General features: G+C 44.1%; 1 protein-coding gene and 1 pseudogene across 1 annotated transcript in view; one reads left to right on the top strand and one right to left on the bottom strand.

The window, feature by feature from the left end:
* The window catches only part of LOC123743081 (teneurin-2), a 191,101-nt gene that overhangs the window by 73,215 nt on the left and 93,445 nt on the right, over positions 1–24,441 (top strand). The gene's annotated exons all lie outside the window — the stretch shown is intronic.
* LOC106591716 (glyoxalase domain-containing protein 4-like) lies at positions 11,762–21,818 on the bottom strand (annotated as a pseudogene).

Here is a 24,441-nt window from a genome sequence, read left to right as displayed (position 1 = left end):
GGACAGGACAGAAAAGGAGAGGAGAGAGGTCTGAGGAGGAGAGGAGACAGGGAGTAGAGACGGGGACAGGACAGAAAAGGAGAGGAGAGAGGTCTGAGGAGGAGAGGAGACAGGGAGTAGAGAGAGACGGGGACAGGACAGAAAAGGAGAGGATGATGACTTTTGGCTCCAAAGGCCTCCAGGGGGATCTGGCTGCCCATGTGTAAACAGCAGATGTGAAACACACACTTGCCTCTGGCTGTTGAGGATAGCTTATCCAAGAGCTCTGTCTTCCTGTGTCTTTGAGGATAGCTTATCCAAGAGCTCTGTCTTCCTGTATCTGTGAGGATAGCTTATCCAAGAGCTCTGTCTTCCTGTATCTGTGAGGATAGTTTATCCAAGAGCTCTGTCTTCCTGTATCTGTGAGGATAGCTTATCCAAGAGCTCTGTCTTCCTGTATCTGTGAGGATAGTTTATCCAAGAGCTCTGTCTTCCTGTATCTGTGAGGATAGCTTATCCAAGAGCTCTGTCTTCCTGTATCTGTGAGGATAGCTTATCCAAGAGCTCTGTCTTCCTGTATCTGTGACGATAACTTATCCAAGAGCTCTGTCTTCCTGTATCTGTGAGGATAGTTTATCCTAGAGCTCTGTCTTCCTGTATCTGTGAGGATAGTTTATCCAAGAGCTCTGTCTTCCTGTATCTGTGAGGATAGCTTATCCAAGAGCTCTGTCTTCCTGTATCTGTGAGGATAGCTTATCCAAGAGCTCTGTCTTCCTGTATCTGTGAGGATAGTTTATCCAAGAGCTATGTCTTCCTGTATCTGTGAGGATAGCTTATCCAAGAGCTCTGTCTTCCTGTATCTGTGAGGATAGTTTATCCAAGAGCTCTGTCTTCCTGTATCTGTGAGGATAGCTTATCCAAGAGCTCTGTCTTCCTGTATCTGTGAGGATAGCTTATCCAAGAGCTCTGTCTTCCTGTATCTGTGACGATAACTTATCCAAGAGCTCTGTCTTCCTGTATCTGTGAGGATAGTTTATCCAAGAGCTCTGTCTTCCTGTATCTGTGAGGATAGCTTATCCAAGAGCTCTGTCTTCCTGTATCTGTGAGGATAGCTTATCCAAGAGCTCTGTCTTCCTGTATCTGTGAGGATAGCTTATCCAAGAGCTCTGTCTTCCTGTATCTGTGAGGATAGCTTATCCAAGAGCTCTGTCTTCCTGTATCTGTGAGGATAGCTTATCCAAGAGCTCTATCTTCCTGTATGTGTGAGGATAGCTTATCCAAGAGCTCTGTCTTCCTGTATCTGTGAGGATAGTTTATCCAAGAGCTCTGTCTTCCTGTGCCTTCACTCTCTCCATAACACGGCATTCTCCACTCTGTCTAGTTGTAGTGACAGTTGACAGGTGACAGGTTGTATTGATCCCAGACTGACATGTCTGAGGACAGCTTTTACCTGCAACTGATCCCAGATCTGTCTTCAAGGGGAAAGCAGGCCACTGGGATTGAGGCTTCATAGATCACACACACACACAGGTTGAGAGAGGCCAGAGGTATCAGCATTAAAAGAGCAGCAAGGCCAGACATGGTCTAGTTAATCAGAGACCTGGCAGTGTGGTAGAGGTCAGAGACCTGGCAGTGTGGTAGAGGTTAGAGACCTGGCAGTGTGGTAGAGGTCAGAGACCTGGCAGTGGGGTAGAGGTCAGAGACCTGGCAGTGTGGTAGAGGTTAGAGACCTGGCAGTGTGGTAGAGGTCAGAGACCTGGCAGTGTGGTAGAGGTTAGAGACCTGGCAGTGTGGTAGAGGTCAGAGACCTGGCAGTGTGGTAGAGGTCAGAGACCTGGAAGTGTGGTAGAGGTCAGAGACCTGGAAGTGTGGTAGAGGTCAGAGACCTGGCAGTGTGGTAGAGGTCAAAGGCCTGGCAGTGTGGCAGAGGTCAGAGACCTGGCGGTGTGGTAGAGGTCAGAGACCTGGCGGTGTGGCAGAGGTCAGAGACCTGGCGGTGAGGCAGAGGTCAGAGACCTGGCGGTGTGGCAGAGGTCAGAGACCTGGCGGTGTGGTAGAGGTCAGAGACCTGGCGGTGTGGTAGAGGTCAGAGACCTGGCGGTGTGGCAGAGGTCAGAGACCTGGCGGTGTGGTAGAGGTCAGAGACCTGGCGGTGTGGTAGAGGTCAGAGACCTGGTTGTGTGGTAGAGGTCAGAGACCTGGCACTGTGATGCCAGGACAACAACCTCTCCCTCAACATCAGAAAGACAAAGGAGCTGATAGTGGTCTAGAAGAAACAGAGGGCAGAGCACAACCCATCCACATTGACAGGGCTGTGGTGGAGCGGGTCGAGAGCTTCAAGTTCCTCGGTGTTCACATCACTAAGTAATTAAAATGGTCCACACACACCAACACAGTCGTGAAGGGGACAGGGCAACGCCTCCTCCCCCTCAGGAGGCTGAATAGATTTGGCCTGGGCCCTGAGATCCTCAAAAAGTTATACAGCTGCACCATTGAGAGCATCTTGACTGGCGGCATCACCGCTTGGTATGGCAAATGCAAGGCACCCAACCTCAAGGCGCAACAGAGGGTGGTGTGTATGGCCCAGTTCATCACTGGGGCCAAGCTTCCTGCCATCCAGGACCTCTATACCAGGCGGTGTCAGAGGAAGGCCCAAAGCATTGTCAAAGACTCCAGTCACCCCAATCATAGACTGTTCTCTTCCCTACAAACACACACACATACACATGTTGGTACACACGTGCACATACAGTACACACGCACACACAAATTAATGCATGTGCACATACATAAATACACACACACAGACACAAACATAAACACACACACCACACACACACACACACACACACTGACATACTCTTTGCTTTTCCATTACCCTTTGTTTATACTGCTGGACTGCTGGTTGGACTCAGGCGTTTGAAGGCTGCCTCTCATAATACATTGTGACTCCAGATCTCATGAATATAATGTTGTTATTCATTTAAATGCAGGAAGGCCCGTCTGATAGAGAATATCTGTTGTTACAGTCGCCACAGGGCAGCTCCAATACAACATCAACCTCAACTAACTTCACTACATTGATACTCTGTCTGTCTGCCTCGTTGTCTGTCTGTCTGTCTGTCTGTCTGTCTGTCTGTCTGTCTGTCTGTCTGTCTGTCTGTCTGTCTGTCTGTCTGTCTGTCTGTCTGTCTGTCTGTCTGTCTGTCTGTCTGTCTGTCTGCCTCTCTGTCTGCCTCTCTGTCTGCCTCTCTGTCTGTCTGTCTGCCTCTCTGTCTGTCTGTCTTAAAAGGCACACTCAACAAGATGACACTGTCATGCATATACACCCTGCTCTGGCTGCCTCCCCAAAATTGTGACAATATGTTCATCTTTGTGTCCTCAAATGAGTAGAGAGATAGATAGATAGATAGATAGATAGATAGATAGATAGATAGATAGATAGATAGATAGATAGATAGATAGATAGATAGATAGATAGATAGATAGATAGATAGATAGATAGATAGATAGATAGATAGATAGATAGATAGATAGATAGATAGATAGATAGATAGATAGATAGATAGTTTGTAGTTGACATTTGAGCGGTACGTTTGGGAGCAGAACAGAACAGAGCGGTACTGAGCAGGTTGTTGTCATAGCGATGGAAGAAAAGTCCTGGCAATTTCCTGCTGTTTCTCTCCTTTGTTTGAACTGCCATTTTTAGGTCCCGCCTTCATTATGTTCTTACGCAAACAGGAGATGAGGAGAGAACACTGGCGTATAACACACACCCACAGCCCCCGCAAATGTTTCAAAAATGCTAAATGTTCTCTCAGCCTCATGGCAAAATGTGTATTATTGACATGAAATTAGCTCTAAAACTTTTATCATATATAGGCAATAAGGAACAGCAAATACCATCCACTCAAATACCATCCACTCCGCTTAACATACCATATCCCCTCATCACAAACACACACACACACACACACACACACACACACACACACACACACACACACACACACACACACACACACACACACACACACACACTTCCTCTCAACATAACCCCTAATTATATATTCACATAACTAATCTTTCATACACCATATCTCCTCTTCCTCTTTTTCTCTTCCTTCCTTTCTCTTTTCCTTCCTCTTTCTCTTCCTTTCTCTCTCTCTCTTCCTTCCTCGTTCTCTTCCTTCCTCTTTCTCTTCCGTCCTCTTCCTTCCTCTCTCTTTTCCTTCCTCTCTCTTCCTTCCTCTTTCTCGTCCTTTCTCTCACTCTTCCTTCCTCTTTCTCTTCCTGTCTCTCTCTCTATTCCTTTCTCTTACACTTCCTTTCTCTTTCTCTTCATGTCTCACTCTTCCTTCCTCTTTCTCTTCCTTCCTCTTTCTCTTCCTTTCTCTTCCTTTCTTTTTCTCTTCCTTCCTCTCTCTCTTCCTTCCTCTTTCTCTTCCAACTTCCTTTTTCTCATCCTTCCTTCCTCTTTCTCTTCCTTCCTCTTTCTCAACCTTCCTTCCACTTCCCTTCTCTCTCTCTTCCTTTCTCTCACTCTTCCTTCCTCTTTCTCTTCCTGTCGCTCTCTTCCTTTCTCATTCTCTTCCTTCCTCCTTTCTTCTAATCTTTGTTTCATTCTCCTCCCCTTTCTCTTTTCTGCATTTATCTCTCTTTCACCAACTCACTTGCTCTGTTTTTTCTCTTCCCGCTATTTTCCTTTCTTTCTTTGTTACGTTCTCCCTTTTTTTTAAATCTCCAACCAGCTTTCCGTCTCGCCTTCTTTGCTGTTCCAGAACATTACCCTCCCTCCCTCTCTCTCTATTCTCCCCCCCCTCTCTCTCTCTCTCTCTCTCTCTATCCTCCTCCCTCCTCTCTCTCTTTCTCTACTCTCTCCCCCTCCCTCTCTCTTTACTCGCTCTCCCCCTCCCTCTCTCTCTCTCTACTCGCTCTCCCCCTCCCTCTCTCTGTCTCTACTCTCCCTCCCCCTCCCTCTCTACTCTCCCCCTCCCGCGGTGTATTTGAAGATATTCTTCATCTTTGTGTGGTAGCTGTGGTGGAGCAGTGCTGTGGCCCCTGGGCCTGCTATTTGTATGGTGTGACTGTCTCTAGCTAGGAGCCTGCAGACTCAGAGCTCAGCTGACACACTGGGTTAGGCTGAAGCACATTGTGTGTTTACTCTCTCCACATTCTGCCTTTACAAACAAATAATTCTTGTTCATTTAGTTTTCTAGTCCTGGGGAGAGAGAGGCAGCACTTGGAGAGTGGGGAGGAGGGGAGGAGGGCCATTTCCTGGAACTGGCTTCTGTAGTATGGCCGGGGGGTGTGTGTGTGCATGTGTGTGTTAAAATGTGTGCTTTGAGCAGTGTGTGTGTGTTTGTAAATGTGTGTGGGTTTGTGTAAATGTGTGTCTGTTTGTAAATGTGCGGGTGTTTGTGTGCGTTTTTCGTGCATGTGCTTGTGTGTTATGAGATTGTGTGATTGGAGCACGTGTGTATGCATGTTTGAGTGTTGGCCATGGTCGGACTAGTGAGTGTCCATCTCCATGGCAGTGGGGTGGGGAATGGGATGCCTGTGTCCTGTGGGTGTTGCTGTGAAGCAGCAGATCAGAATATTAAATGCTGGAGAACATTGATGTTCTAATTGGATAGAAGACTGGAGAACATTGATGCTCTAATTGGATAGAAGACTGGAGAACATTGATGTTCTAATTGGATAGAAGACTGGAGAACATTGATGTTCTAATTGGATAGAAGACTGGAGAACATTGATGTTCTAATTGGATAGAAGACTGGAGAACATTGATGTTCTAATTGGATAGAAGACGGGAGAACATTGATGCTCTAATTGGATAGAAGACTGGAGAACATTGATGCTCTAATTGGATAGAAGACTGGAGAACATTGATGTTCTAATTGGATAGAAGACTGGAGAACATTGATGTTCTAATTGGATAGAAGACTGGAGAACATTGATGTTCTAATTGGATAGAAGACTGGAGAACATTGATGTTCTAATTGGATAGAAGACTGGAGAACATTAATGCTCTAATTGATGCTCTAATATTGTAGCATGGCGCAGACAGAGATGGTCGCCTCACTTCGAGTTTTTAGGAAACTATACAGTATTTAGTTTTTTATGTATTATTTATTACACTGTTACTCCATGAAATCTTAAGTCTTATTACATACAGCCGGGAAGAACTATTGGATATAAGAGCAATGTCAACTCAACAACATTACGACCAGGAATACGACTTTCCTGAAGCGGATCCTCTGTTTGGACCTCCACCCAGGACAATGGATCTAATCCCAGTAGGCGACCCAAAACAACGAAACCGCAGAAGGGGCAGACGGAGCGGCCACCTGTAGACATGCACATCGCACATACACAATGACATACACATTGACATACACATTGACATACACGTTGATATACACAATGACATACACAATGACATACACAATGACATACACAATGACATACACACTGACACACACATTGACATACACAATGACATAAACGTTTATATACACAATGACATACACACTGACATACACACTGACATACACACTGACATACACAATGGCATACACAATGACATACACAATGACATACACACTGACATACACAATGACATACACACTGACATACACAATGACATACACAATGACAAACACGTTGACATACACAATGACATACACACTGACATACACATTGACATACACATTGACATACACAATGACATACACATTGACATACACACTGACATACACACTGAAAAATGACATACATAATGACATACACAATGACATACACACTGACATACACAATGAGATAAACAATGACAAACACGTTAACATACACAATGACAAACACAATTATAAACATGATTATGGTGCTCTTCCTACGTACTGTGTAAATGGTATGACGTTTTGGAGGCAAGAAAAATGTCAATTATTTAAGTAATCTATGAATATTATAAGAAAAGGGTATGTTCTGACAATGTAACCTCAACAAAAGAAATGCTTTCACATTGTTTTTAAAAGTCAAGGAGGGAGGACAGTGTAGGAGTGGAAAGGGATGAGAGGAGGAGGGAGGACAGTGTAGGAGTGGAGAGAGGGATGAGAGGAGGAGGGAGGACAGTGTAGGAGTAGTGAGGGACGAGAGGAGGAGGGAGGACAGTGTAGGAGTGGAGAGAGGGATGAGAGGAGGAGGGAGGACAGTGTAGGAGTGGAGAGAGGGATGAGAGGAGGAGGGAGGACAGTGTAGGAGTGGAGAGAGGGATGAGAGGAGGAGGGAGGACAGTGTAGGAATGGATAGATGGATGAGAGGAGGAAGGAGGACAGTGTAGGAGTGGAGAGAGGGATGAGAGGAGGAGGGAGGACAGTGTAGGAGTGGAGAGAGGGATGAGAGGAGGAGGGAGGACAGTGTAGGAGAGGAAAGGGATGAGAGGAGTAGGGAGGACAGTGTAGGAGTGGAGAGGGATGAGAGGAGGAGGGAGGACAGTGTAGGAGTGGAGAGGGATGAGAGGAGGAGGGAGGACAGTGTAGGAGTGGAGAGGTATGAGAGGAGGAGGGAGGACAGTGTAGGAGTGGAGAGAGGGATGAGAGGAGGAGGGAGGACAGTGTAGGAGTGGAGAGAGGGATGAGAGGAGGAGGGAGGACAGTGTAGGAGTGGAGAGAGGGAATGAGAGGAGGAGGGAGGACAGTGTAGGAGTAGAGAGGGATGAGAGGAGGAGGGAGGACAGTGTAGGAGTGGAGAGAGGGATGAGAGGAGGAGGGAGGACAGTGTAGGAGTGGAGAGGGATGAGAGGAGGAGGGAGGACAGTGTAGGAGTGGAGAGGGATGAGCGGAGTAGGGAGGACAGTGTAGGAGTGGAGAGGGATGAGAGGAGTAGGGAGGACAGTGTAGGAGTGGAGATCACTGCACAGCTGATTCAAACAATAAACTAATCGTCAAGCTTTGATTATTTGAATCAGCTGTGTGGTACTAGAGGTAAAACCAAAACGTGCACCCAGGGGGGCCCCAGGACAGAGTTTGGGAAACGCTGGGTTATAGGTTAGAGGTCACAGTGTCAGCATCCATCCAGCTCTCTCTCTATTGGGGAAGGGGGGGTGAGGGTTAAGTGTGTAAATTGTGCGATATTAGCAATCAGAATAGAAGTCTGGTAGCAGCAGTCGTGATGTGTGTGTATATGTCTGTGTATGTCAGTGTGTGTGTATGTCTGTGTGTGTATATGTCTGTGTGTGGATATGTCTGTGTGCGTATATGTCTGTGTGTGTGTATATATGTCTTTGTGTGTGTGTGTGTATGTCTGTGTGTGTGTATATGTCTTTGTGTGTGTGTATGTCTGTGTGGGTGTGTATATGTCTGTGTGGGTGTGTGCGTGAGTGAGTGCATGTTTTCCAAGGTGTGGAGAATCAGAGCAGGTGGTCAGTCCAGTTCAAGTGTTCAGTATGGCTTGTAGATAGAAACTGTCTCTGAGCCTGTTGGTAACAGACCTCATGCTCCGATACCGTCTGCTCGACGATAAGGGAGTGAACAGCTCGTGGCTGGGGGGTGTGGGGTCCTTGATGATGTTGCGGGCCTTCCTCAGGCACCGTTTTGAGGAGATGTCCTGGATGGGTGAGAGCACGGTCCCAGTGATGTACTGGGCTGTCTTCATCACCCGCTGGAGGGCCTTGGGGTAGTGCACGGAGCAATTCCCATAAAAGAGGCCATGATGCAACTGGTCAGGATGCTCTCGATGGTGCAGCAGTAGTATTTGGAGAGGACTCGGGGTCTTCAGCCGTCTTAGGAAGTAGAGACGCTGTTGAGGCCTCTTGACAAGAGTGTTGGTGTTGTTGGTCCATGTCAAGTCCTCTGTGATGTGGATGCCGAGGAACTTAATACAGCTGAATCTCTACTGCAGTCCCGTTGATGTGGATCGGGGCATGTTCCCCCCTCTGATGTCAACAATCAACTCTTTTGTTTTGCTGACATTGAGGGAGAGGTTGTTGTCCTGGCACCACAATGCCAGTTCACTTACCTCCTTACCTCTTATTGGAGGCTGAGTCGTCGTTGTTGGTTATCAGGCCTATAACAATGGTGACGTATCGTGCAAAGCCACGCAGTGAACAGGGAGTACAGCAGAGGGCCGAGGACACACCCCTGGGGGGCCCCTGTGTTAAGAGTACGTGTGGAGGAGGGGTTGTAGCCAATCCTCACAGCCTGTGGTCTGCCCGTCAGGAAGTCCAGGACCCAGTTGCAGAGGGTGGTGTCCAGACCCAGGGCTCTGAGCTTGGTGTCGAGCTTGGAGGGAACAATAGTGTTGAATGCTGAACTGTAGTCAATGAACAGCATTCTCACATAGGTGTTCCTCTTGTCCAGATGTGTTAGGGCCAGGTGAATAGCGATGGAAATGACATCTTCCGTGGATCTGTTGGAGCGGTAGGCAAATTGGAGTGGGTCCAGTGTGCCTGGCATGCTGGCCTCGATGTGGGCCATGACCAGCCTCTCGAAGCATCCTCATGATGACCGAGGTGAGTGAGACGGGGCGATAGTCATTTGGACATCTTTGTTTTCTTTGGCACTGGGACAAGGGTGGTTTCCTGGAAGCAGGTGGGCTGTGTGTACACAACACTGACTCTGCAAATGTCAAACTCCCCCCACAGCCCTCTACCCCTATTTTACAAACCAGGCTAAATAGTTATTCTGAGAACTGGCAGAGGATGGGAGGGATGGAGTGATGGAGGGAGGGAAACAGAGAGCTAGAGACGCATGAGTGCAGCAGCACCAGGTCTCTCATTACCGTAGTGAAGCAGTTCCTCTCTTTCTCTCTTCCCTGTGGCGGTCTCTCCTCTCCTCCGCTCTTCCCTCGTTCTCCATCTGATCCATTACAGAGCGTGGGGGAGGTTTGGTCTCTCGTGAGGAGGGGTCAGAGAGACAGAGACAGAGACAGAGACAGGGTAGTGTACAGGCTTTCTTCCTTCCTTTGTTTCTTAGTAAAATATAAATCTGATACGACTGTGGAGTACAGTACTGTCATGTTTATCTCTGTTATGACTGGAGTACAGTACTGTCATGTTTATCTCTGTTATGACTGGAGTACAGTACTGTCATGTTTATCTCTGTTATGACTGGAGTACAGTACTGTCGTGTTTATCTCTGTTATGACTGGAGTACAGTACTGTCGTGTTTATCTCTGTTATGACTGGAGTACAGTACTGTCGTGTTTATCTCTGTTATGACTGGAGTACAGTACTGTCATGTTTATCTCTGTTATGACTGTAGTACAGTACTGTCGTGTTTATCTCTGATATGACTGGAGTACAGTACTGTCATGTTTATCTCTGTTATGACTGGAGTACAGTACTGTCATGTTTATCTCTGTTATGACTGGAGTACAGTACTGTCGTGTTTATCTCTGTTATGACTGGAGTACAGTACTGTCGTGTTTATCTCTGTTATGACTGGAGTACAGTACTGTCATGTTTATCTCTGTTATGACTGGAGTACAGTACTGTCATGTTTATCTCTGTTATGACTGGAGTACAGTACTGTCATGTTTATCTCTGTTATGACTGTAGTACAGTACTGTCATGTTTATCTCTGTTATGACTGGAGTACAGTACTGTCATGTTTATCTCTGTTATGACTGGAGTACAGTACTGTCATGTTTATCTCTGTTATGACCGGAGTACAGTACTGTCGTGTTTATCTCTGTTATGACTGTAGTACAGTACTGTCATGTTTATCTCTGATATGGCTGGACTACAGTACTGTCGTGTTTATCTCTGATATGACTGTGGAGTACAGTACTGTAGTGTGTAGAGAGAGATACAGACAGAGAGAGAGAGAGAGAGAATGAGAGAGATGAGAGAGAGGCAGAGATGCGAAATGGAGCGAGAGAAGAGAGCGAGCGAGAGAGAGACATGACAATTTATTGCCTACACCTATGTAATCCTCTCAAATCTCCAGTGTGCAGCAGGTACACTCTTAGAAACAAAGGTGCTATCTAGAACCTAAAAGGGTTCTTCGGCTGTCCCTATAGCAGAACCCTTTGAACAAACCTTTTTGGTTCCAGGTAAAACCTTTATGGGTTCCATGCAGTACCCTTTCAACAGGGGGTTCTACATGGAACCCAAAAGAGTTATACCTGGAACCAAAAAGGGTTATGCTATGGGGTCAGACGAAGAACACTTTTGGAACTCTTTTTTCTAAGAGTGTAGGGGTCAGTAAATAACAGAGCACTGGTTGATGTAATCTTTAATTAGCATGAGGAGAAAAAGACAGGAATAAAGAAGAGAGGAGAGAATGAAGCGATGGTCGTCATGGAGATGAGAAACAAGTGAAGGCGTCAGGCGGCAGTTGGAATGTGCTGTATCCATTCAATCAAAATCAGTGTTAGGATGTTTCCAAGCTAGCCACCAAGAAACTGAAGCAATCAAGCAAATCATTATGTTCTGTGTCAATAAAGGAAGAGTATAGGCTATTTATGACCACTTCAAAGACCTGTCAAAAGAAGGTTACTCTCTCTTTCCCTCTCTATATTCTCTCTCTTCTCTTTCTCTCTCTTTCTTTCTCTCTCAGTTGTGTGTGTTGTAAGCTGTTAGCTCATTATGAGTCAGTTAGACAAGAAGCTGGTATGAATACATGTTATTAGAGAGAGAGAGAGAGAGAGAGAGAGAGAGAGAGAGAGAGAGAGAGAGAGAGAGAGAGAGAGAGAGAGAGAGAGAGAGAGAGAGAGAGAGAGAGGCTAACCAAGCCTTCCCAGGGGTTTCCAGGCTAACCAAGCCTTCCCAGGGGTTTCCAGGCTAACCAAGCTTTCCCAGGGGCGTCCAGGCTAACCAAGCCTTCCCAGGGGCGTCCAGGCTAACTAAGACAGTAAAGATTTGATGATTTCCTTTTGTCATCAAGGCTTCAAGATATGCCAACTGCTCACGTGAACAGGAGAATGCTATCCGCCCCCAAGGCTGTCCCATGATCTACTGTCCCAACAATGTTGTGAAGCTCTAGTTTACACTGAGTGTCTGTGAATCCCATCAGCTGTCTTCTTCTCCTCATTGCTCTCTTTCACCTTCATCCCCAGAAGGGAGGAGCAGCAGTGCACTGATTTCTGCAGGTTAGACCCTGCCAGACACACCTTCTGTACAGGGTCATTGGGAGGCTGTTCTTTGTCCACTAGGTAGAAGCGATAACCTCCCGGGAACTCAGCCAGATAGAGGCCCTTTCCAACCTCATTGAGGGGCCAACCAAGCTGCTTTGCATTGCTGACAGCCTGGCTAGACTGCAGAGTCAAACCGAGGAAGTCGTTGCCTAGGCGATATTCTCCCACTCCATAATTGTAGATCAGTTCAGCCACAAAGTCATCAAACTCTGGCCCAAAGCCGACCGTTGTCTTGCTCCATTTTCCATCATAGGGGCCCTTACAAGTTGCCTTACATCCTTCTTCAAGCTGTTTGTGACGCAAAATTTTGCCAAGCACATCGCGGTAAAAGATGGTCATTTTGCTTCTGTCACCCACTTCTCCTGATTCTCCTCAACTGAGGCCACAGACCCCTGACTCCCCTCAGCCACATCTGTCTCAACACTCCCCACTTGCACCCCATGACTCTCCACATCTCCTTCACTACCTGGGAGACTAGCCCCACCTGAACCCCCTCCTGTACACCATCACTCGTACTGGGCATCTCCTCACCAGTCTGGGGAAATGGCTCTTCAGATCCGTCCTTACCTCTGTCATGACGTTGGCCTGTGGGTAAGGTTTATGACCCCCCCATAAATACCTTTCTCCCTTCCCTCTCTCTCTGACTCTACTGAAGGACTCTTGAATAGCCTTTGTTAAACATAGAGAGTCTGGGAACATCAAACAAGTGGGTGAAAGGAACCATATTTCGGTAATAGAACCAGTTGAAAATATGCGTTGGTACTTCATGTATATAATGTCTGTTCGGTTGTCATCTGAGACATTATGACTGATGACAGGACGACATAAACTGTATCTGGGAAAGTCTACACATTCTAGTTGTCAGATTCACATGGAATTGTTGTGTAAATTAAATGTTTGAATATTAAACTATTTGTGATAAGATTAAATGTAATTTTAGCTTCCAAATGAGAGAATTGGGTTTTCATAAGGTTAGAGCCCTGCTCAATCAGTGGCCCGCCCCTGTGAAGAGACATTGGTTATAAACTATGAAACACACCCTTCTCTCCCTCCACTATATAAGCCCTTGATGAAAATGTAACCTCCTGTTCTGAGGACGTGAGGACGACGGTTCCACGTTAAAAAGGACTAACATGTCAACTACAGAACTAAGCCAACCTCAGCGTGAGCTTTGGATTTGAATGGTATGAACTTTGAACTCTTTTCACTAAAGAAGTGAGACCTCCTAGCCGTTGAGTTAGCAACAGCAGCTGTAAACGTGGGATAGGAAAGGACGGACGACGTATCCAGTCTAACACACAACGAAGATACTACAACGTATCCAATTTACCAATCTTCCGAGGACAGGAAGATGTCTGTTGGCCAACACGGCCAGCATCTATGACCAACCTACCGAAGCGCAGCTCAGAGTAAATATTTATTGCATTTTCTTTTCCAATTGGGCAATAATTTAGAATGCATAAGATACTATATTTACGATAGCACAGCTTCTCCCTTTGTTCCTCAGTCTTCCCGCTCTTTCATTCAAGCCCAACCCCCTCTCTTTGTGTAACAAGCCATCATACAGGTTCCGTCCACCAGGGACGTTTTCTGTATGACATAATTTGCATTCTGTGTATATGTAATTCTGTGTGATTAGTTAGGTATTTAGGAAATAAATAACTAAACCCAATGTTGTATTGCTGATTCAACTTGTTAGCCAGGGTTCGTGAAGATAACCAAGAATTTACAACTTTCAGATGAGACTGAAATAAGGTGACGATTAATACTGACTGCTATTGATGTAAAATATTACTAGGTCTTTCAGAGTTTATTCGGAAGATAACAGCTCTATAAACACTCTTTCGTGGTGCCCCGACTTTCTAGTTAATTACATTTACATGATTAGCTTAATCAGGTAATATTAATTACAGAGAAAGGATTTTATAGAATAGCATGTCATATCACTTAATCTGGCATAGCCAAAGACACGACACCTCCTACAACAATATTTTTCTGCATGACCAGATGTTATGTTCCCCTCTGGTATAAGCTGCAACTCAGTACCCTCAACACAGACAACTTGTTCCTCAGCAACAGGTGCTTGTGGCTGCTCTACCACTGTCGGCCCACCTCTCCCAACATCAGTGGGCCCAGGCGTTACAAAGACCACCTGAGTTCCTCCCTCCGCCTTCTCCCTTTTCGGGCAAGCATGTCGCTTATGGCCAACATCCCCACACTCAAAACACAGTTTTGACTACCCGTACTAGCATAAGCCATATACAATTGAAGTCGGAGGTTTACATACACCTTAGCCAAATACATTTAAACTCAGTTTTTCACAATTCCTGACATTTAATCCTAGTAAAAATGGCCTGTCTTAGGTCAGTTAGGATCACCTCTTTATTTTAAGAATGTGAAATGTCAGAATGATAGTAGAGAGAATGATTTATTTCTGCTTTTATTTCTTTCATCACATTCCCAGTGGGTCAGAAGTTTACATACACTCAATTAATATTTTGTAGCATTGCCTTTAAATTGTTTAACTTGGGTCAAACGTTTCGGGTAGCCTTCCACAAGCTTCCCATAATAAGTTGGGTGAATTTTGGCCCATTCCTCCTGGCAGATCTGGTGTAACTGAATCAGGTTTGTAGGCCTCCTTGCTCGCAGACGATTTTTCAGTTCTGCCCACAAATTTTCTATGGGATTGAGGTCAGGGCTTTGTGATGTCACTCCAATACCTTGACTTTGTTGTCCTTAACATCTGTTACGGCTAGACATGCCGCTAACGGAACATCTCGACAACATCCGGTGAAAATGCAGAGCGCGAAATTCAAATTAAATTATTGTAAATATTTAACTTTCATAAAATCACAAGTGCAATACATCAAAATAAAGCTTAACTTCTTGTTAATCCAGCCGAAGTGTCAGATTTCAAAAAGGCTTTACGGTGAAAGCAAACCATGCGATTATCTGAGGACAGCGTTTCATCATACAAATGCATGACAAACATATTTCAACCAGGGAGGTGCGACACGAAAGGCAGAAATAACGATATAATTAATGTCTTACCGTTGAAGATCTTCTTCTGTTGGCACTCCAAAATGTCCCAGAAACATCACAAATGGTCCTTTTGTTCGTTAAATTCCTTATTTATATCACCAAAATGTCCATTTATTTGGCACGTTTGATTCAGAAATACACTGGTTCCAACTCGCACAACATGACTGCAAATTATCTAATAAGTTACCTGTAAACTTGGTCCAAACATTTCAAACAACTTTCCTAATCCAACCTTAGCTATCCTAAAACGTAAATAATCAATAAAATTTAAGATGGAATATACTGTGTTCAATAGCGGATAAAAACAACGTGGAGCGAGCTCCAGGTTGCGCACAACAAACAATAGAGTCCACTTGGCTTGACACTCACAATGAACAGCCCTACTTCTTCATTTCTCAAAAGAAAAACATCAACCAATTTCTAAAGACTGTTGACATCTAGTGGTACCATAGGAACTGCAACCAGGTGCCTCATAAATATAGTTTCCCATAGAAAACGAATTGAAAACACTGTGACCTAAAAAAAAATCCTGGATGGTTTGTCCTCGGTGTTTTGCCTGCCAAATAAGTTCTGTTATACTCACAGACATTATTTTAACAGTTTTAGAAACTTTAGAATGTTTTCTATCCAAATCTACCAATTATATGGTCCTGAGTAACAGGGCCTGAGTAACAGGCAGTTTACTTTGGGCATGCTTTTCATCAGGACGTGAAAATTGTTCCCCCTATCCCAAAGAGGTTAATGTCCACATAACTTTCATTCCTCATGATGCCTTCTATTTTGTGAACTGCACCAGTCCCTCCTGCAGCAAAGCACCCTCAAAACATGATGCTGCCACCCCCATGCTTCACGGTTGCGATGGTGTTCTTCTGCTTGCAAGCCTCCCCCTTTTTCCTCCAAACACAATGATGGTCATTATGGCCAAACAATTCTATTTTTGTTTCATCAGACCAGAGGACATTTCTCCAAAAAGTACAATCTTTGTCCCCATGTGCAGTTGCAAACCGTAGTCTGGCTTTTTAACCCATGTGCGGCCTCGGGACGGACATCCAGCGAAAAATCATATCGCCATTAGCATAACAAAATGTAATAAAACATTTTTTTGATTTTTTTTTCTAATTATATCATTTTACAGATACACCTCTCCTGAATCGAACCACGTCGTCCGATTTCAAAAAGGCTTTACAGCAAAAGCAAAACATTAGATTATGTTAGAGGAGTATATCGTAACAGTAGCCACATAGCCATTTTCCGACCAACCACATGCATCACAAATAACCAAAAAACAGCTAAATGCAGCACTAACCTTTTACAAACTTCATCAGATGACACTCCTAGGACATCATGTTACACAATACATGCATTCTTTTGTTCGATAAAGTTCATATTTATATATAAAAACAGCATTTTACATCGGCGCGTAACGTTGACTAACTATTTTCCATCAAATGCATCCGGTGAAACATTGCTACAATTTACTAAATTACTATTCGAAAACATTTTTAAAATGTAATATTGTCATTCTAAGATTTATAGATGAATATCTCTTGAAAGCACCTGTAATGCCAGATTTAAAAATAACTTTACTGGGTAATCACACTTTGCGATAAAAGGGGATGCGATACTCAGAACAATAGGCTAGCAATAGCAATAGGCTAGCCATCTTGGAACAATCGCATATCACATCTAGTCTTGTATACTATTGTCAATAATCCCTTACCTTTGATTATCTTCATCCTTAGGCACTTCCAGGAATCCCAGGTCCACAACAAATGTATTTTCGTTCGAAAAAGTTAATCCTTTACGTCCCAATAGCTTGTTCTTGTTAGCGCGTTCTGGCTTCACCAAAATTTCCGACGTGCGCGGGGCTACTCTTTCAACAAAATGCATTTTTTTCTTATTTAGGTTCGTTCAAACATGTCAAACATTGTATAACATAACTCTGTAGGGCCTTTTTCAATGAGAGCTCCAATAAGATTCGAGGGGGACGATTGCATTGTGTTTCAAAACGTTTCGAAAGGGGAGGGTAACCAGGGGCGCCAGCGTCATAATGGTGATGGCCCTCTCCGTGTGACCACGTTCCACAGCGTGTCATTCTGTCAGTTTTCACAGTAGGAGACTCAAATCACTTTGTAAAGACTGGGGACATCTAGTGGAAGCAATAGGAAGTGCTCAATGAACCATAGCTCACGGACTGATTAATAGGCAACGTGATGAAGTTGAGTTCGCAATTCAGAATTCCACTTCCTGTTTCGATCTGTCTCGGGGTTTTGACTGCCATATGAGTTCTGTTATACTCACAGACACCATTCAAACAGTTTTAGAAACTTTAGGGTGTTTTCTATCCACAAGTATTAATTATATGCATATCCTAGCTTCTGAGTTTGAGTAGTAGGCAGTTTAAAATGGGCACAAATTCTTTTCAAAATGCGCTGTGGCGCCCCCTATCCTAGGCGACCGTCAAGAGGTTAATGGCGGGTTTGGAGCAGTGGCTTCTTCCTTGCTGAGCGGCCTTTCAGGTTATGTCGATATAGGACTTGTTTTACTGTGGCTATAGATACTTTTGTACCTGTTTCCTCCAGCATCTTCACAAGGTCCTTTGCTGTTGTTCTGGGATTAATTTGCACTTTTCTCACCAAAGTACGTTCATCGCTAGGAGACAGAACGCATTTCCTTGCTGAGCGCTATGACGGCTGCGTGTTCCCATGGTGTGTATACTTGCGTACTATTGTTTGTACAGTTGAATGTGGTACCTTCAGGTGTTTGGAAAGGATGAACCAGACTTGTGGAGGTCTACAATTGTATTTCTGCGGTCTTGGCTGATTTCCTTGGATTTTCCCATGATGTCAAGCAAAGAGGCACTGAGTTTGAAGGTAGGCCTTGAAATACATTCACAGGTACACCTCCAATTGACTCAAATGATGTCAATTAGCCTATCAGAAGCTTCTAAAGCCATGACATCATTTTCTGTCAACCTAGTGTATGTAAATGTCTGACCCACTGGAATTGTGATAAAGTGAATTATACATTTTTAACAATTGTTGGAAAAATTACTTGTGTCATGCACAAAGTAGATGTCCTAACCGACTTGCCAAAACTATAGTTTGTTAAAACAAGAAATTTGTGGAGTGGTTGAAAATCGAGTTTTGATGACTCAATCCTAAGTGTATGTAAACTTCCGACTTCATCTGTACAGTCTGTATATGATACCTCCAAAGTCTGCTCCGGTGAGTCCAAAAACATAAACACCTGTCGCCGAAACGTCATAAGCTGTTTCAGACCCGGGTGTTTGGAACCCAACGGGACAACCTTAATTGAACTTGCAAACTTCCCAAAGCGCAATAACTCGCACTCCAATAGCTCATTGGGAATAAACGGCGGTACAATCGAAATCGTTACCCTTGTTGACGGAGAAATAAGTGGCGTAACTTGAATAAACATACCTTTAAGAAGTACGCCATGCTCAACCATACAATCAACAAGACGCTCTTCTTTAAGAAAAAACACTTTTTTCATCCGCGACACATAAGCAACATTCTCATATCCTACCTTCTCTCCCACGGCGACCAGAAACTCCTCCACGGTGACAGTAGCTTCAGTAACACACCTAAAGCCGTGCCGAAGTGACAGGGACCAGAAACTCCTCCACGGTGACAGTAGCTTCAGTAACACACCTAAAGCCGTGCCGAAGTGACAGGGACCAGAAACTCCTCCACGGTGACAGTATCTTCAGTAACACACCTAAAGCCGTGCCGAAGTGACAGGGACCAGAAACTCCTCCACGGTGACAGTAGCTTCAGTAACACACCTAAAGCCGTGCCGAAGTGACAGGGACCAGAAACTCCTCCACGGTGACAGTAGCTTCAGTAACACACCTAAAGCCGTGCTGAAGTGACAGGGAACAGAAACTCCTCCACGGTGACAGTATCTTCAGTAACACACCTAAAGCCGTGCCGAAGTGACAGGGACCAGAAACTCCTCCACGGTGACAGTATCTTCAGTAACACACCTAAAGCCGTGCTGAAGTGACAGGGAACAGAAACTCCTCCACGGTGACAGTAGCTTCAGTAACACACCTAAAGCCGTGCTGAAGTGACAGGGACCAGAAACTCCTCCACGGTGACAGTATCTTCAGTAACACACCTAAAGCCGTGCTGAAGTGACAGGGACCAGAAACTCCTCCACGGTGACAGTATCTTCAGTAACACACCTAAAGCCGTGCTGAAGTGACAGGGACCAGAAACTCCTCCACGGTGACAGTAGCTTCAGTAACACACCTAAAGCCGTGCGAAGTGACAGGGACCAGAAACTCCTCCACGGTGACAGTATCTTCAGTAACACACCTAAAGCCGTGCTGAAGTGACAGGGAACAGAAACTCCTCCACGGTGACAGTATCTTCAGTAACACACCTAAAGCCGTGCTGAAGTGACAGGGACCAGAAACTCCTCCACGGTGACAGTAGCTTCAGTAACACACCTAAAGCCGTGCTGAAGTGACAGGGACCAGAAACTCCTCCACGGTGACAGTAGCTTCAGTAACACACCTAAAGCCGTGCTGAAGTGACAGGGACCAGAAACTCCTCCACGGTGACAGTAGCTTCAGTAACACACCTAAAGCCGTGCTGAAGTGACAGGGACCAGAAACTCCTCCACGGTGACAGTATCTTCAGTAACACACCTAAAGCCGTGCCGAAGTGACAGGGACCAGAAACTCCTCCACGGTGACAGTATCTTCAGTAACACACCTAAAGCCGTGCTGAAGTGACAGGGACCAGAAACTCCTCCACCGTGACAGTATCTTCAGTAACACACCTAAAGCCGTGCTGAAGTGACAGGGAACAGAAACTCCTCCACGGTGACAGTATCTTCAGTAACACACCTAAAGCCGTGCTGAAGTGACAGGGACCAGAAACTCCTCCACGGTGACAGTAGCTTCAGTAACACACCTAAAGCCGTGCTGAAGTGACAGGGACGGCATCCCCATGTGGGTCACCATCCTCGCCAAAACCAGGGCAATTCTGACAAGTAATACAATATACTTAATTCTACAACAAAAATTAAAAAATGGAAAACCTTAATCATGCATAGAAAAAGGCAAACCACCAAGAAAAGGCAACAAGAAAGAAAACAGGATATCTAACTCCACACAACACTCACACTCACACAATTCCCAGCATGCACCAAACACCCAGCATGCACACAGAGAGAGAGAGAGAGAGAGAGAGAGAGAGAGAGAGCGAGAGAGAGCAAAGAGAGAGAGAGAGAGAGAGAGAGAGAGAGAGAGAGAGAGAGAGAGAATATGCAGACAGGGCGTAACGGGTCTCAGAGCAAAGCCGGTCATTGATTGGGTAATGAGCTGTTTAATGCAGATTCCAGAGTGTATGTGCATGTTAGTTTATGTGTGTGTGTGTGTGCATGGTCTAAATTTACCATCCTTTTAGGTAGTGTGGACATTTTGCCGGTCCCCAAAAGGAAAAATGCTATTTTAGGCTTACGGGTTAGGTTAAGGGATAAAATTAGGGGTAGGGTTAGAATAAGGGTTATGGTTAGGGTTATGGTTAGTGTTCGTGTTAGGAGTTAGGCTTAAGTTGAGTTTTAGGGTTAGGGGTGGGTTATGGTTAGGAGATAGGGTTAATGTTAGGGTTAGGTTAAACCAACGTGTGTGTGTGCGTGTGTGTGTCTAGGTTACTCTGTCTCTATTTCCCTCAGTGAAGCCACACAAACTAACAAAAGAGAAATCTTAGAAGGAAACACACAGACTGCCAAACACACAGCACAATACATCATTACCTGACCTTCTACTGCAGACGCACACACTCTCTGTCACACACACACACACACACACACATACTACAAAAACACACACACACCGCGGGGTCAGCCTGTGCATTTGCATGACAAAGGCCTAGTTAATTATTTAGCGAGTCTTATTTGATCAATACAGGGGAGCTGTATCCCACTGCCGAGAGGATTCTTCTTTAAGCCTTCATTATTCATAAGAGCGAGATAAAGAGAGGAACAAGAAAGAGGAAGAGAGAGAGAGGGAGAGAGAGAGAGGGAGGGAGAAGGAGAGAGAGAGAGAGAGAGAGAGAGAGAGAGAGAGAGAGAGAGAGAGAGAGAGAGAGAGGGAGCAACAGCAAAGCCGGTCGGGATCTGTTTCATGTGTACTAAAAGTTTGTCCTGTTTCACTCCTGATTAATATTTTAGAGTGTGTTCAAACTTAGACTGCACCTTTGTTTTCGTTGGAGGTGAAATAAGGGGGAAGGGTAAGGATGTGACACCGATGCAGGGGGAAAAGTGAGGATGTGACACCGATGCAGGGGGAAGGGTGAGGGTGTGACACCGAGGCGGTGTGTAGAGGGTCAAGGGGGTCGATGACCCAGAGCTTTGCCGGTACTGTAGGAGAACAGTAACACACAGAATGGTGTGCGTGTGTCTGCGTGTGTGTGCGTGTGTGTGTGTGTGCGTGTGTCTGTGTGTGTGTGTGTGTGTGGCAGTTATTTACTGAGTCACTCTCCTTTTGAGTCTCCTCAATATCCTTTTTTCACTCCTCCTGCTATCCTCCTATCCTCTTCCTCCCCTTCTCCATCCATCCTTCTATCCTCCTATCCTCCTTCATCCCACTTCCTATCCTCCATCTCACCTCCTATCCTCCATCCCATCTTCTATCCTCCTATCCTCTTCCTTCCCTCCTCCATCCCTCCTTCTATCCTCCTATCCTCCTTCATCCCACCTCCTATCCTCCATCCCTCCTTCTATCCTCCTATCCTCTTCCTTCCCTCCTCCATCCCTCCTTCTATCCTCCTTCATCCCACCTCCTATCCTCCATCCCTCCTTCTATCCTCCTATCCTCTTCCTTCCCTCCTCCATCCCTCCTTCTATCCTCCTATCCTCCTTCATCCCACCTCCTATTCTCATCCCTTCCCTAGTAGGCGTGTCTGTCTGGTGAGATATTCTAGTCTCAATCATATTGCATGCCTTTGACATCAAATATATGTATGTAGGTACCAAATATATGTCTGTAGGTATCAAATATATGTCTGTAGGTATCAAATATATGTATGTAGGTATCAAATATATGTCTGCAGGTATCAAATATATGTATGTAGGTATCAAATATATGTCTGTAGGTATCAAATATATGTCTGTAGGTATCAAATATATGTATGTAGGTATCAAATATATGTCTGTAGGTATCAAATATATGTATGTAGGTATCAAATATATGTATGTAGGTATCAAATATATGTATGTAGGTATCAAATATATGTATGTAGGTATCAAATATATGTCTGTAAATATCACATATATGTTTGTAAATATCAAATATATGTATGTAGTTTATCAAATATATGTTTGTAGGTATCAAATATATGTCTGTAGATATTAAATATATGTATGTAGGTATCAAATATATGTCTGTAGATATTAAATATATGTCTGTAGATATCAAATATATGTCTGTAGATATTAAATATATGTCTGTAGATATCACATATATGTCTGTAGATATTAAATATATGTATGTAGGTATCAAATATATGTCTGTAGGTATCAAATATATGTATGTAGGTATCAAACATATGTATGTAGGTATCAAATATATGTATGTAGGTATCAAATATATGTATGTAGGTATCACATATGTGTCTGTATATATCAAATATATGTATGTAGGTATCACATATGTGTCTGTATATATCAAATATATGTATGTAGGTATCAATATATGTCTGTAAATATCACATATATGTTTGTAAATATCAAATATATGTATGTAGTTTATCAAATATATGTTTGTAGGTATCAAATATATGTCTGTAGATATTAAATATATGTATGTAGGTATCAAATATATGTCTGTAGATATTAAATATATGTCTGTAGATATCAAATATATGTCTGTAGATATTAAATATATGTCTGTAGATATCACATATATGTCTGTAGATATTAAATATATGTATGTAGGTATCAAATATATGTCTGTAGGTATCAAATATATGTCTGTAAATACCACATATATGTATGTAGATATCAAATATATGTATGTAGGTATCACATATATGTCTGTAGATATAAAATATATGTCTGTAGATATCACATATATGTGAGTAGGTATCAAATATATGTCTGTAGATGTCAAATATATGTCTGTAGATATCAAATATATGTTTACAGCTTTTATAGAGATGGTAAAACATATATGGCTTGTTAGTCATAAACATAGTGGTAAAAACATGCATTAGTTATAAAGTGGCAGTTTTAGAGCTGTAGTCACAGGTCCTGTGTGTGTGTGCGTGTGTGTGTGTGTGTGTTTATTACTCACAGGTACATGTTTGCTCTCCAGCACCGCCCCAGGGCTCATGGCTAAAAATACCCACAATTCCACAGGAGTGTACGCTCGCCCTTTCACCCCTCTGGCCTTACCTGTCGCCTGAGGCGGGTGAGTAAGAACAGACACATACACACAAACACACACACACACACATAGACATTGCAACATTGTGTGTGTGCGTGCGTGCGCGCGTGTGTGTGTGTGTTGGCCTCAGCTGAACCCCTCTTCATGGTACATCGCCCCCTTGGGGACTGGAGGACAGTGTGGCCAGCCGGTGTGGTTATTAATGAAACACACTCACAGACACACAAGGCACATATCCAGCCACTACAAACCCACAGAATTGGTCCCTGGTTGAGAATGGGAGCAGTTTTATTGAGTTGTCGTCTTCTCATTTAGATAGTGCTGCTTCAGAGGGTTTTACATGGTCAGGAACATTCTTCCTCCTCTCTGGTTTATAGGATAAATAGCTCAATTTTGTTAAAGGCAGAACATAAAAAAGCCCGGTGCTGAAACAACCTCTAGCCATAGACTGTACACCTACAGCATCTTAGATCTGAGACTGAGAGTCAGATAGGTGAATAATGGTTCATATTAGACTGAGAGAGTCAGATAGGTGAATAATGGTTCATATTAGACTGAGAGAGTCAGATAGGTGAATAATGGTTTGTATTAGACTTAGAGAGTCAGATAGGTGAATAATGGTTCATATTAGACTGAGAGAGTCAGATAGGTGAATAATGGTTCATATTAGACTGAGAGAGTCAGATAGGTGAATAATGGTTCATATTAGACTGAGAGAGTCAGATAGGTGAATAATGGTTCATATTAGACTGAGAGAGTCAGATAGGTGAATAATGGTTCGTATTAGAAATATATAATGTGATGCAGACCAAGCACTTATGTTTTGTCAAATGTCAAATCACAACATTTATTTTACAGCTTAA

Source organism: Salmo salar, chromosome ssa05 (assembly GCF_905237065.1).
Source record: "Salmo salar chromosome ssa05, Ssal_v3.1, whole genome shotgun sequence".
NCBI classification, from domain to species: domain Eukaryota; kingdom Metazoa; phylum Chordata; class Actinopteri; order Salmoniformes; family Salmonidae; genus Salmo; species Salmo salar.
This window is presented reverse-complemented; position numbering and strand designations above follow the sequence as displayed.